At 38.0% G+C, this 14,366-nt stretch overlaps 1 protein-coding gene across 6 annotated transcripts in view; it reads right to left on the bottom strand.

The window, feature by feature from the left end:
• ZEB1 (zinc finger E-box binding homeobox 1) overlaps positions 1–14,366 on the bottom strand; it is a 196,856-nt gene that overhangs the window by 123,241 nt on the left and 59,249 nt on the right. The window contains exon 1 of one of the 6 annotated variants that reach the window (XM_070381871.1): positions 10,644–10,783. The exons of the other annotated variants lie outside the window; for them this stretch is intronic. The gene's annotated coding sequence lies outside the window, so the exon portion shown is untranslated. Of the gene's footprint in view, positions 1–10,643; positions 10,784–14,366 lie in introns of those variants that run through there. 6 annotated transcript variants of the gene reach the window in all.

Raw genomic sequence — 14,366 nt, 5'->3', positions numbered from 1 at the left:
AATATCTTGTAATAATGTATAATGGGAGAAAATATTAACAAAAAGAATATATATGTATGTATAACTGAATCACTTTGTATATACCTGAAACACAACATTGTAAATCAACCAGATTTCAATTTTAAAAAGTCCTCACACACACATACACAAAGTGTGAAGGCACTGCAATGCCTTTCATATCATGTATATATTAACAGGGAAGTGTAACTCTGCTTGCCTATGAAATTAGTACTGTTTTAGGGGGAAGTTCTATAAGATGCGACAAAATCACTCCTACAAACATTTAGAGACAGTATTTGATGAGATTTACAGGTGAAGAAAGACAAGATTTACAACATTCTCTATGCAAAAGAGCTCTTTTTTAGCACACTATTATCAGTGAATGTAAAACCATGCATCCATTCAACCGACAGGTACTTAGCTGTATAAAGCAGGCCTGGGCACAGGACCTCACACAGGTCACACAGTGAATTAATCATCCCCCTGTATCACTAAAACACAAACATCAAGATCCATTCCTCTCCAGTGTTAGGGCTTAATAAAGTGAACACCATTTCTGCCCAAGTCAGAAACCGTAGATACCCTTGGTGTCTCTGTATTCTTCGATCGCTCACCTAACTACATGTGACGCCCAATAAATTCTCACTCTTAAATCTCTAACACACCCAATTCTCTTCATCCTCACCATCGCCACACTAGTGCAAACCTAAACTGACTGTGAAGCTAACAACCTCCCATCTTTCTATCCTTCATAGAGCAGATGCAGCAGTCTCAGAAAAGCGCAAATCTTGTGGTACATTCATGTCACAGAGCTTTACAGAGAAGCGAGAATGACTGGCAACTACACTCAACTACATGATGACTCTCGTAATTATGATGCTGTGTCTGGCTTCTTTCCCTGAAATGAGCCTGTACAGGATGCTCCCATTTCTGTAACCTATGAAGAAGGTGGGCCAGAGGGAACACTGACGGGAAGGAAAGGTGAGAGGGGACTTCTGTTTCTTCACTCAGGAGATGGTCACATACATGTATTCAATTTGTGAAATTCATCAATCTATATACTTATGATATGGTCACTCTTCTGGATGTGTATGAGGCTTTAGTTAAAAGTTTTAGAAAAAATAAAACATGCTGCTCGATGACCTCCCACCACCCTGAGCTGAAGCCCCAAAGCCAAATTTCTAACAGTGACCTGAAATACATTTCACCACAAGGTCTCTGTAAGTCTTTGTCTTAAATCGTCACTCTTTCTCCCTTTACGGCTTTCATATATGCTTATTCCGCCTCTGCATTTTGTTGGACTAACTCCTAGCAATGCTCAGATTCAGTTAAAATTTCATTTTCCCCAGGAACTCTTCCCTGATCTGAGACGAGGTTACCATCCCTGTCTCCCCTCTGCATGGCCTCACCACACATCTGTATGAGACTGTGAATTCTCTAAGGGCAGGGCACGTGTTTTATTTACCTCTCTGTTCTCTCAGTTCTTTGTATATTTGATAGCTGGCTGAATAAATTTTTTTCCTATACAAGAACATGGCAGGTAGTTGTGGCAAAGTTTCAGTCTATGAACTGCAGTATAAACAGTGAAACTGCTAAAAGTTTTTGATACATAACTTAAAGGAAGTAAGAGTTACATGCTAAATTATTTATACACAGCAAAGTAGGAAGCCATGTATGTGGTAACATAGAGAAGTCACTTTTAATACAGCTATTAAATTTATTTCAAAATTCCATTTTAAATAATAATCTATGGTAATAACTGAAAAAGTTCAGTTTTCATTCCAATCCCAAAGAAAGGCAATGCTAAAGAATGCTCAAACTACCACACAATTGCACTTATCTCACATGCTAGTAAAGTAATGCTCAAAATTCTCCAAGCCAGACTTCAGCAATACATGAATCGCAAACTTCGAGATGTTCAAGCTGGTTTTAGAAAAGGCAGAGGAACCAGAGATCAAATTGCCAACATCCACTGGATCATTGAAAAAGCAAGAGAGTTCCAGAAAAACATCTATTTCTGCTTTATTGACTATGCCAAAGCCTTTGACTGTGTGGATCATAATAAACTGTGGAAAATTCTCAAAGACATGGGAATACCAGACCACCTGACCTGCCTCTTGAGAAACCTACATGCAGGTCAGGAAGCAACAGTTAGAACTGGACATGGAACAACAGACTGGTTCCAAACAGGAAAAGGAGTACATCAAGGCTGTATATTGTCACCCTGCTTATTTAATTTCTATGCAGAGTACATCATGAGAAACGCTGTGGGGGAAGAAGCACAAGCTGGAATCAAGATTGCCAGGAGAAATATTAATATGCAGATGACACCACCCTTATGGCAGAAAGTGAAAGGGAACTAAAAACCCTCTTGATGAAAGTGAAAACGGAGAGTGAAAAAGTTGGCTTAAAGCTCAACATTCAGAAAACAAAGATCATGGCATCCGGTCCCATCACTTCATGGCAAATAGATGGGGAAACAGTGGAAACAGTGTCAGACTTTATTTTGGGGGCTCCAAAATCACTGCAGATGGTGACTGCAGCCATGAAATTAAAAGAAGCTTACCCCTTGGAAGGAAAGCTATGACCAACCTAGATAGCATATTCAAAAGCAGAGACATTACTTTGCCAACAAAGGTTCGTCTAGTCAAGGCTATGGTTTTTCCTGTGGTCATGTATGGATGTGAGAGTTGGACTGTGAAGAAAGCTGAGCGCCAAAGAATTGATGCTTTTGAACTGTGGTGTTGGAGAAGACTCTTGAGAGTCCCTTGGACTGCAAGGAGATCCAACCAGTCCATTCTGAAGGAAATCAGCCCTGGGATTTCTTTGGAAGGAATGATGCTAAGGCTGAAACTCCAGTACTCTGGCCACCTCATGCAAAGAGTTGACTCATTGGAAAAGACTCTGATGCTGGGAGGGATTGGGGGCAGGAGGAGAAGGGGACGACAGAGGATGAGATGGCTGGATGGCATCACTGACTCGATGGATGTGAGTCTGAGTGAATTCCTGGAGTTGGTGATGGACAGGGAGGCCTGGCGTGCTGCGATTCATGGGGTCGCAAAGAGTTGGACACAACTGAGTGACTGAACTGAACTGAAGGTAATAAAATCCTGAAATTGATCATAATTTTTTACTCATCTACATTCAAATGTTGGTTATTTTTAACCAGTTGTGAAAACCAAGGCTCTACCAAGGCTCTGAGTGGACTGAGTGAGTAGGTCAATTTTTTCAGCTTCTTTGCATGCAAAGAGAATATTTAATATCTGTCTATCTCAACTTAAAAAAACTATATTTGTAAATGTTCCTAAGAAGAATTTAAGTTTTTCTATTTTAAACACAAAATAATTTGCTGAATAAAAAGTAAAACTATAACTCCTTATTTGTTATAATTACCCATGGCAAGTAATACAGATAGCCTGTTGATTCACAAACTGTTCTTCCTGGAAAAAAAAACACTTAAAAGGTTACTGGCTATAAGGACAGAGAGCACAAGTGATAACCACCTTGAGTGCTAATACCCAAAAGAAAGAACAAAGCTGTCATCTTTTTGGGAAATCAATGCCATTTTCTATAATGAGCCTTAGGCTACAAATTTTAGAAATTTTTAAGAGTAATGAGGTTTAAATTAAAAATACAGGTAATATCCTGAGTTGCCTTACTTTTTTCTATTCCTTTTGGGAAGTAATTGCTTTCTGTGTATCATCCCTCAAATTTCTTTGTATTGTAATATTCATTAAAATTCATTAAATCTAAAGTTAGGTAGACTTTACTGGCCAGAAGCAGTAAAAGCAAGGATAAAGACACATCCTTTATTTTGAGAAAGATTAGTTTCCTTAATATAGAACTTGCTTACATAACATTTCTAAAGTACTACTATCACTTTTAGAATTTTTTTGGAGTATAGTTGATTTAAAAGCATCTTACAATAAAGAGAATAACCTTAAAATACTCTATCACTGAACCACACCTTGACGTGTACACCATCTAATCGCAGAATTTAACCAGAGTTCAGAACCAGGAAAGGTCCCAATAATGCTCAGTGTGATGTTTATTAGGGCAATTAACTGCTTTTTAAAAATACTCTGAAAATAATTTTAAAAATAACATTATTTCTTATTTTCTTGAGTCTTAACTCTTTTTGAAGGAAGGATTTGAATGATATAATTCATTTTTTTCTTTACTCCACCTTCAAGAATCTATTGCACAGTCTCACAATTTATTGAGGAGCCATTTTCATGTGACAGCTGGTAGAGACTGCAGTCAAAGCGGGGAACATGAGAAACTATTAGCAAAGTAAATGTTCCCATTTAGGCTGGTATTTCTCAAGTCTAACTAATTCAAATTAAAGCTTTTTCCTTCTAAAAATAAGTACAATGTTTCTTAGAATTAAATTTTAGTTTTTATGAATATTAAGTTTTAAATGAATGAAGGCAAGTAACATATTTTCTGAACCTCAGTTTGTCAATAAAGAGATAACTTTAGTCCAGATCAGTGTTTATCAAATTTTTTGTTATAAAACCCTTCAAGAAGATGATGGAAAAAGTACAGACATTCTTCCCAGCAAAAAACACATACACAGAAAATTTGATTATAATTCCAGGGTATTCACAGACCCTCTGAAACTCATCCAAGTACCACTTGGTAAAAATGCAGCTAGGTGGTATTTAAAGTATTTTGTAGTTTTAAATGTTGGTTTCAGAAATAAGGTTAACGTCTTTAAACAAAAGAAAGTCAGGCTTGAGAATAAATGTGAAAACCCAAACACAATTCATTAATTTACTCATTGCTACTAAAGATATTAGCTTGGAAAGCCTGAACACCTTATTTATATATAGACACAGGTGCTAATTTGACAAAATAATTCATACTTAAGGCATTAGAAGTTAGGCAAAATAAGATTCTTATGTAAAGCCAGGATATTTCTAGACATGGTAATGTATGACATTCACAGCTTTCAAATCACAATAAGTCGTCTCCTTCCAACCCTCCCCATTACCAGGTTCAACTCCTTGGAGTGAGGAAGAAAACTATTACATAACGTAAGCTGCATTTGAGGTCTTTTAGGTTGGTGGGCTGCCGTCTATGGGGTCGCACAGAGTCGGACACGACTGAAGCGACTTAGCAGCAGCAGCAGCAGGTGACTGTTTTGAGGGAAAGGGAGTACTTTCAGATCCTTAAACTTACTTTAAAGTAATTGTGGGATCACTGCCCCCTCCAAAAAAAAAAAAACTTACCTGTAATTCTTGTTCTCTGAAGGAAATGCAGTAATTATAACCATATCCACACTCTTGGGTTCATCCTCCTAAGCATGAGGGGATTTGGAATGCGCCATGGCTTACACCCAGCCGCTACACTGCCATACGCTGCCACAGTGCGCTGGCCTCGGCTCTCCCTGCCTGCCTGGGATGGAGCAGGGCTCACCTAGTCATCCACCCTGGGAGGCAGGTGCTCCCCCACAGGAAGTGTGGGGGTGGTGTAACTACTGTCCTTAGAAAACAGGAATTACAAATGGTCCCTCCTCAACAGTTTAAGAGGGATGGAGACACTACTAGACTTGCTGTTACATGCTTCAAAACCGGCATTAAAATTGCAACATTAAAGAATGTTAAAGAAAAGAATTCCCTAGTGATCCAGAGGTTAAAACAGCACTTCCACAACAGGAGGCATGGGTTCAATCCCTGGTTGGGGAACTAAGATCCTGTGTGCCATGTGCCACAGCCAGAACATTTAAAAACTAACTAAATAAATACTATGTAAAATAAATGTTAAAGTATAAGAATGGAAAGCTGTTCCTCTGTAAAAGAAGCCCTGAGGGGGAGTAAGTGATGCAGGTATAGGAACTGACTGCCTGTTGATCAGGGTGACGTCCCATGGTCAACCAGAGAGCAGAGCATCACAGGTACTTAAATATCGTATCTTGGCATTGAGCAACCTAGTATTTTGTATTAATGCCTGCCAAGTCAAGAGTCATGTTCAGAGTCAGCTGCAGTGTAGCCAACAGTAAGAAGGTAACTTGAAACAGCCAGGACCCTAAAAACTGCTGAGATTATCACCAAGGGTGGATGGTTTTTCATAAGGTCTGATACTCATAATACGTTGTTCGACTTCAACAAGCTCTCCTTTATGAACTCAAGTAACTAATCATTCAATTTATAAAATTTAATCAACCTTACATTTTAATGTGATAATTTAGATTTTAAATGTTCAATTATACAAAGACTGAGTCCCTGTCATATATAAATTCCTCTTCTGTCTCTTAGGTGAAGGCAATGGCACCCCACTCCAGTACTCTTGCCTAGAAAATCCTATGGACTGGGGAGCCTGGTAGGCTGCAGTCCATGGGGTCACTAAGAGTCGGACACGACTGAGCGACTTCACTTACACTTTCATGCATTGGAGAAGGAAATGGCAACCCACTCCAGTATTCTTGCCTGGAGAATCCCAGGGACAGACGAGCCTGGTGGGTTGCCGTCTATGGGGTCGCACGGAGTCAGACACAACCGAAGCGACTTAGCAGCAGTAGCAGTCTGTCTCTTAAACATCTTAGAGAATTAGGAAGAGGGGCTTCCCTGGTGGCTCAGTGGTAAAGAATCTGTGGAGAAGAATCCGCCTGCCAATGGAGGAGAATTAGGAAGAAATGGGCTACAGACAGTTTCTGGTTTGCATACTGGTTTTCGGAGGGTTATAAAACTTATCCACAGAGGACAAGATTCTCTATCCTCTGGTCCTACAGACTGGTGTCTTCCACTCCAACCAGGGTAGGACTGCCAGATAGAAACCAGGATTCACAGTTAAATGTGCGTTTCAGAAAAATACCTTTTTCTTAGTATATTCCAAACACAGCATGGGACATAATCACACTAATTTGTTATTTATCTGAAATTCAAATTAAGCTGGGCATCCTGAATTGTTTTTTGTCTTCTGCTAACTCTGCACACTGTAACCCAGTGGGGCCTCACAGGGTTACTCAGGATGGTGCTAGAGTGGGCCTTCCACTCTCAGTCCAGATCTGCACCAACACGGTGGTCACAAGCAATGTGCAGCTATGAAGCACTCGAACTAAGGCCAGTTCAATATGAAACATTCCATAAATGTAAAATTCACACCAGAGTTTGATGCTTAGTGTGAAAAAGGTAAAACATCTCATAAACTTTTGTACTAACTGCATGTTGAAATAACAATATTTTAGATATATTAGATTAAATAAAATATAATCAAAAGTAATTCTGCCCACTTCTTTTACTTTTTATGTGGCGACCAAAAAACTCTTAAAATTACACATGTAGCTTGTATTTGTGACTTGCATTACATTTTTACTGGACAGAGCTGGTCTACATGCCTCAAGAAGAGGAAAGTCTAGAATTTCCTTGCTGTTCTTTCTCTAAAAAATCAATATTAGTAAACAAAGGGCTGCCTCTCACTTCTGTCTAGATATGAGAGTGGGCAGGGGACATGACCATACCAAGGAAATAAAATTCTAGCAAAGACTGCTTTCCATATGTTAAAAACAAAAACAAAACACAGCATCCAAATATAACTGAGAGACAATTCAGAAACCTGTTCTTTGATAAGGTCTTATGTACAAAAGAAATGAACTCTAGTATGTGCACGTTGTGTATGATTAAGTTGTGCAGGTGCACATAAAAATACAATCTCCCGGACCCTAGTTCTAGTGGAAGAATCTCTCAGTACTACCACATCGGTGTCCACTCCTAAATATTATCAAATTTTATAATTATCAAAAAATTATCAATATTTTACTTATTTAATAATATGCAGAGTCTATCATGCTAAATGCAGGGCTGGACGAACCACAAGCTGGAATCAAGATTGCTGGGAGAAATATCAACAACCTCAGATATGCAGATGATACCACACTAATGGCAGAAAGTGAAGAGGAACTAAAGAGCCTCTTGATGAGGGTGAAAGAGAATGAAAAAGCTGCCTTAAAATTCAACATTCAAGAAACTAAGATCATAGCATCTGGTCCCATCACTTCATGGCAAACAGAATGGGAAAAAGTAGAAACAGTGACAGATTTTATTTTCTTGGGCTCCAAAATCACTGCAGACAGTGACTACAGCCATGAAATTAAAAGACACTTGCTCCTTAGAAGGAAAGCTATGACAAACCTAGAGACAGTATTAAAAAGCAGAGACATTACTTTGCCAACAAAGGTCAATATAGTCAAAGCTAGGTTTTTTCCAGTAGTCATGTACAGATGTGAGAGTTGGACCATAAAGAAGGTTGAGCACTAAAGAATTGCTGCTTTTGAATTGTGGCCCTGGTGAAGACTTTTGAGAGCTCTTTGGACTGCAAGGAGATCAAATCAGTCAATTCTAAAGGAAATGAACCCTGAATATTCATTAGAAGGACTGATGCTAAAGTTCCTATACTTTGGCCACCTGATGCAAAGAGCGGACTCACTGGAAAAGACTGATGCTGGGGAGAGTTGAAGGCAAAAGGAGAAGCAGGTGGCAGAGGATGAGATGGTTGGATGGCATCACCAACTCAATGGACATGAATTTGAGCAAACTCTGGGAGACAGTGAAGGGAAGTGGAGCCCGGCATGCTGCAGTCCATGGGTCACAAAGAGTTGGACACAACTTAGCAACTGAAAGATAAACAACAATGGATGTGAAATTAGAGCACTGGTTCTACAACTACAAAATAAATTTTTCTTTTTAAAAAGTATGGGGAGGGACGAGGGAGTAGGGTTCAGGATGGGGAACACATGCATACCTGTGGTAGATTCATTTTGATATATGGCAAAACCAATACAATATTATAAAGTTAAATAAAATAAAATTAAAAAAAGAAAAAAAAACTACGTTGTCAATACTATAGTAAGACAAAGCTTGTTTCAAAAATGACAGGGGCTGGGGGAGGAGGCTTTTTTAGAATAAAAAAAAGCTAAAGCTTAGGTAAGAAGTAATACTTGTTTATTTTTATATACTCCACCTTACATTTTCACTTGGTTTGACTTTCAACTCAAATTTTTTTCTCAACTGGCCCAAAGAAACAAAGGTCCGTCTAGTCAAGGCTATGGTTTTTCCTGTGGTCATGTATGGATGTGAGAGTTGGACTGTGAAGAAGGCTGAGCGCCAAAGAATTGATGCTTTTGAACTGTGGTGTTGGAGAAGACTCTTGAGAGTCCCTTGGACTGCAAGGAGATCCAACCAGTCCATTCTGAAGGAGATCAGCCCTGGGATTTCTTTGGAAGGAATGATGCTAAAGCTGAAACTCCAGTACTTTGGCCACCTCATGCGACGAGTTGACTCATTGGAAAAGACTCTGATGCTGGGAGGGATTGGGGGCAGGAGGAGAAGGGGACGGCAGAGGATGAGATGGCTGGATGGCATCACTGACTCGATGGACACGAGTCTGGGTGAACTCTGGGAGTTGGTGATGGACAGGGAGGCCTGGCGTTCTGCAATTCATGGGGTCACAAAGAGTCGGACACGACTGAGCAACTGAACTGAACTGAATTCTGTTCCATGCTGTTATAAAAGTTAAAAATTATTTAACATGTTCTTCCAAATTAAAAATCAAAAGAAAATTATGTAGAGATTTCCAAATTCTTAGTAACCTGTGTTTTTCACTAATGTAACCTATATCATCTCCAAAGTAGATTTAAATCTTTTAAAGGTGCCTGCAGTTGTAATAAGCAAGACTAGTTCTAACCCAAATACATACACACAAAAAAATTGATTCTCAAGGTTTTTTCATAGAAGGCCTCAGTCGTTTTTGTACTCATTCTAACAGCAAACACAAAGTGTACTTTCCCTTCTTAATATCTTTTTATTACACAGATATAGGAAGAACAATTGCTTTGAAAATAAAACAGAATTATCATAAACCAAAGACAGGCCTAACCAGACAAAAATCAGCAGATTTCTCCTAAATTTGATAGTTCATAAAAAGTTCAAATCTTTTAGAACTAAAGTTTCCAAGATCATTTTAAGAGCTTAAAAAAAGATGAACAAAATTAGATATAGATATTTAATATCTTCATGAGCACCAAGTACTCACTGCCAATACCAATGTCCTGGTGATTACAATCTGAAATGTTCTGTAGACATTAGGTCTCCAATGGCCTGTTACGATCTGACATGAATTTTATGACCACATACCTATTAAAGAGTAAGAAGACATTTGCTTTCACACTTTTTGAAGCTTAGCAGAGATTTAAAAAAATGGTTTGAGGGACTTTCTCTGAAGTAAAGGTAAGCTTCAAGAAGACCATGAAAAGCAAATCTTCAAAGCTGGTTACATCAATTTAAGCAGACTGCTTAAATGCTATCACTGTGTCAAAATTCTTGAATGCAAATCTTAATACATCCAAGAAGAGTTTTTGAAGGATCAACGATGGTAGTTATTAAGCTGATTTAAATGCAGACTGAAGTGGAAGACAAGTTTCACTGTGAAGTGGAATTTTTGGAAAACAAAACAAAAAGTGCCCCGCATCTCTAGGACGTGTGCACTCTCCACACGGAGAACCATCCCTGCTTGACAGTGCGTGTGGCGTCCTGCCACACGTCTTCTGTGAGAGAGGCAGGGGCGTCTCCAGGCCTCCGCGGAGCATTCCAAAGCCAGTCCTGCAGGGGCCTCGGCCCTGAGCGTGCTCCCTGCTCGGTGCTTACCTTTAGAGAACAAGGAGGATGACACAAAGTGACCAGGGCTCACAGCCCACACCTCCAAGAACACTGAAAAGACCTGCAGAGCCTTCCCGGTGCAGGAGGGACCTCTTTTTAATCTTCTGGTGGTGACGTTTAAGATTTTCCTGAAGAGAAGAGGAGAGTCAAATATTACACTGAGATCTTCCCATGTGATTCAAGTGTATCTAGAATACAAATGGTAGGCTCTGAAGAAATACATTAGATAAAATCAGGAGTCTTCCAAAAGCCATATTCTCTTCTTTCACAAAAAGTATTTTCCCTAAAGAATATGACTTCTCTTTAAACCCTAAAACCTTAAGTGACTAGTTCAACTTCTTCCTCTACACTGAACTACCAGTTGGGAGATGAGAAAAATACAGAAAAATTCTAGGTTGTCAAATAATCACAGTCGTAAATGCCATTAAAATACTTAGGAGAGCTAAACTCACTGAAAAGCAATGAGTTAAAAAGAACAAATAGAAATTTTGTTCTGCCTCTGTCTCTCTTTGATGACATGCATTTCCCGACAATTAACAGAGAAGTGGCCCTTTGAGTTAAATGCCACATAATCATACGTGGAGCATCTACTAAATGTGGGCTCCTGGAGGAAAAGGATTTGGGGTGCTTTTACTTTTTTATACTGATTACCTATACAGTCTAAAATAGCTCCAGGCACACAGTAAGTACTAAAAATAAAATTGGTAAGTAGAAAGAATACTAACCAATTAGCCAATATTCTCAAGGTTGAAAGTTACACAAATGAAACAATTAGAAGCCTACAAGTGTTCTAAGGAGTTTGAAACTGTATTATTTGAAAACAATATTAACAACACCAACATTCCTAAACACATATTAAGTAACTTAGGAATATAATGTTTTAAAAATGTTGTATCTTAAAATATTTATGAGGAAATGTTATAAATATATTATTTCAAGCCAAATTCCTGAAAAGGGGTGGAAATCACACACTGTACATTCACAGTACATTATGCAGTATCAGTTGTAAGAATATTAATATAAGTGAAAGAAACATGCCTTTCTAATACTTTAGTATTAATTATTTTTCATCTTTGAAGAGGTCTACATAAACCAAGTGATAATACAGTTATCTATCAATATATGCATAACTATGCTTAAGTAAATCATTAGCATAATTTTAAAATCAGAAGATGCCATTCTATCAGTACGATTTTCATACATATTTCAAGTAAATATTTATGTTTTATTTAATCTCAAAAAAAACACAAAATTTAAATAGGAAATGCTGAATATTATTCATTTATTTGCTTTCCTGTCACTTACAGACTAAGAACACAGATTGATTTCCTTCAAGTAGTCTTACAACTCTTCCCAAAGTTGATAAATCAGGGAGAAAAAGAAAAAATGCTGAAATCATAACAGATACAACAATCATATTGATAAAGAACTAAATACGTATGTGTTGTATATGTTTTTTAATAAAAATGCAAGGCTTGTATACCCATGGCTGATTCAGGTTGATGTATGACAGAAATCCATACCATATTGTAAAGCAACCACCCTCCACTCAAAAAAAAAAGAAAAAATGCAAGGCTACTAGAAGAACAAACTATTACAAAATATGTGGTTTCATTTGACCCCAAATTCTGCAACTGGCCCTCCAAATACACTGAACGGTGCCCATAGGGCCTTTCACCTCAGGGCACAGGCAACTGTTAAACATACAGACAAAACCACAATAAGAAAACAGGCAGTAAATCTAGGACTGATGATTACCAGTAAAACAATGTTTAGCTGACAGATCATGCCTTGATTATAGTAGTAAAGAGCTTTCCCTATTTCACAAAGAATTCAATTTAATATCTTATATCAGGGCATCAGGATTAAATGTGAAAAAAGGAAGAAATTTTAAAACAAAACTTTAGAAATTCACTGAATTTAGAACAATATTTCCTATCTGGACATGTTGCGAAACCTTTGAAACTAATTTTGGGGAGAGGAGTGAACACAGTTACAAAGAACTAATGACCTTAAAGGGGGTAAAGGAAAACATAAAGTTGGAAATTCTCTTGAAAGAAAAAGATTCCACTACTTGGTTGAATCCCAGGCCCAGGAGGGTCAAGAAGAGGACATAAGTTCCCCAGACAGAGGCCCTGACTGGGAGCTTCTTTAAAATCCTGGTTCCCATTAGAGGGTGATGGATCCCTTGCCGCATCTCCAAAAGCAGGAGCAATGAAGTTTAAGTTTACCACATTTGGAAATTCAGTGTTCAGCGTTTAATTGCACTTGCAAGCATAGATTATTAAGGTACAGTACAAGTGACTTAGCTTCTTACACAACTGTCAGAAGCAATCTGCTTTCTCTTTTTTATCCTGACTAATGTTTCCCATAGCTCATAGCTATTACTCAGCTCAGACCACAGGGGGATTCTCCAGGCAGCTTCCTCAATGAGGTAAGACAGGTGATGTGCTCAGATGACACAGAAGTATCACATGGCTATACAAGGTTCTAGGCAAGTACTGAGGTTGAGAGGAAGCAGGCAGTCAGGGACAGCAGACTCTTCACTAGTCCACTGCCTGTACTTTATGGGATGCTGATCTGGGTTACAAAAGTAGCGTCTTCTGATACTATTCCTTATACTTTCTACCAACTTGCATTTCCCGTTCTAACTCACTTGTGCCCTTCAAAATTGACTCATCAGTTAAGTTATTAAGGACTTGTTCCTGTATATTCCTCCCATCGGTTCTCTCTACAGCACTTACAACAGAACATTTTGCAATAGCTGATTTCTGTATCTGCTCTGTCCAAATGTAAGCATTAGCCACAAAGAGTTACTGAGTACCCAAAATGTACCAGTGTGACTGAGGTACTGAAGTTTTAATTTTTACTTAATTAATTTGTATTTAAACTGCCACATAGGGCTGGTAGCTACCATACTGAACAGCACAAATGTGGAGTGCTGCCATTATTTTCACTTGATTTTCTAATTAGCATTTTAAAAATCACCCATTTCCTTCAAATTTAACTGTGGATACCACTTTACATACGTACATACAAGTATATACACACTTGTAATCATGGTATGTAAACTTACTAGTTTATTTTCACTTACACCTAACATTTCTCCACATTTCTAGAACTGCAATGCCCAATACTGTGGCTACATGAGTATTTAAATTTAAATGCTGTTAAATAAAATTAAAAATTCAGTTCCTAAGGTGCATTAGCCACATTTCACATGCTCAGTAGCCATGTGTGTGACTAGTGGCTATAATATTAGTGTAAATCATAGGATATTTTCATCAAAGCAAAAAGTTCTCTTGGGAAGTTGTTCTAGAGTCTTCAAAAACTTATTATTTAAAGACAGTATTTTTACAGTGATGTTCTATAATTAGTCTCTACATATATGATTTATAATTAGCACAATATTTGTTTCCTAAATTCCCAAGTGAAATATTTAAACATTACTGTGACTCCGAGTATACACGCCTGAATCACTCCCCAAGAGTTTGGCATTACTGCTTATCTTGCAAGATTAGATTTCTTTTAAGAAAATTTAGCCCTTTTAATACAATGAAAAATCTGTATTTCCAAGTCATAATTTGTAGTTTTTTGGTAAGTGCATAGGTAAATATTCCCCCTCATATTACTCTTATTTCTTTATTCTCATAACTTGTCATACTTTTTCTCACTTATATGCTAGGATCTTGAAGTCTAAATTTGCATATT

Source organism: Bos mutus, chromosome 13, assembly GCF_027580195.1.
Source record: "Bos mutus isolate GX-2022 chromosome 13, NWIPB_WYAK_1.1, whole genome shotgun sequence".
NCBI classification, from domain to species: Eukaryota; Metazoa; Chordata; class Mammalia; order Artiodactyla; family Bovidae; genus Bos; species Bos mutus.
The sequence above is the reverse complement of the archived record's forward strand: the minus strand, read 5'-3'. Positions and strand labels throughout refer to the sequence as shown.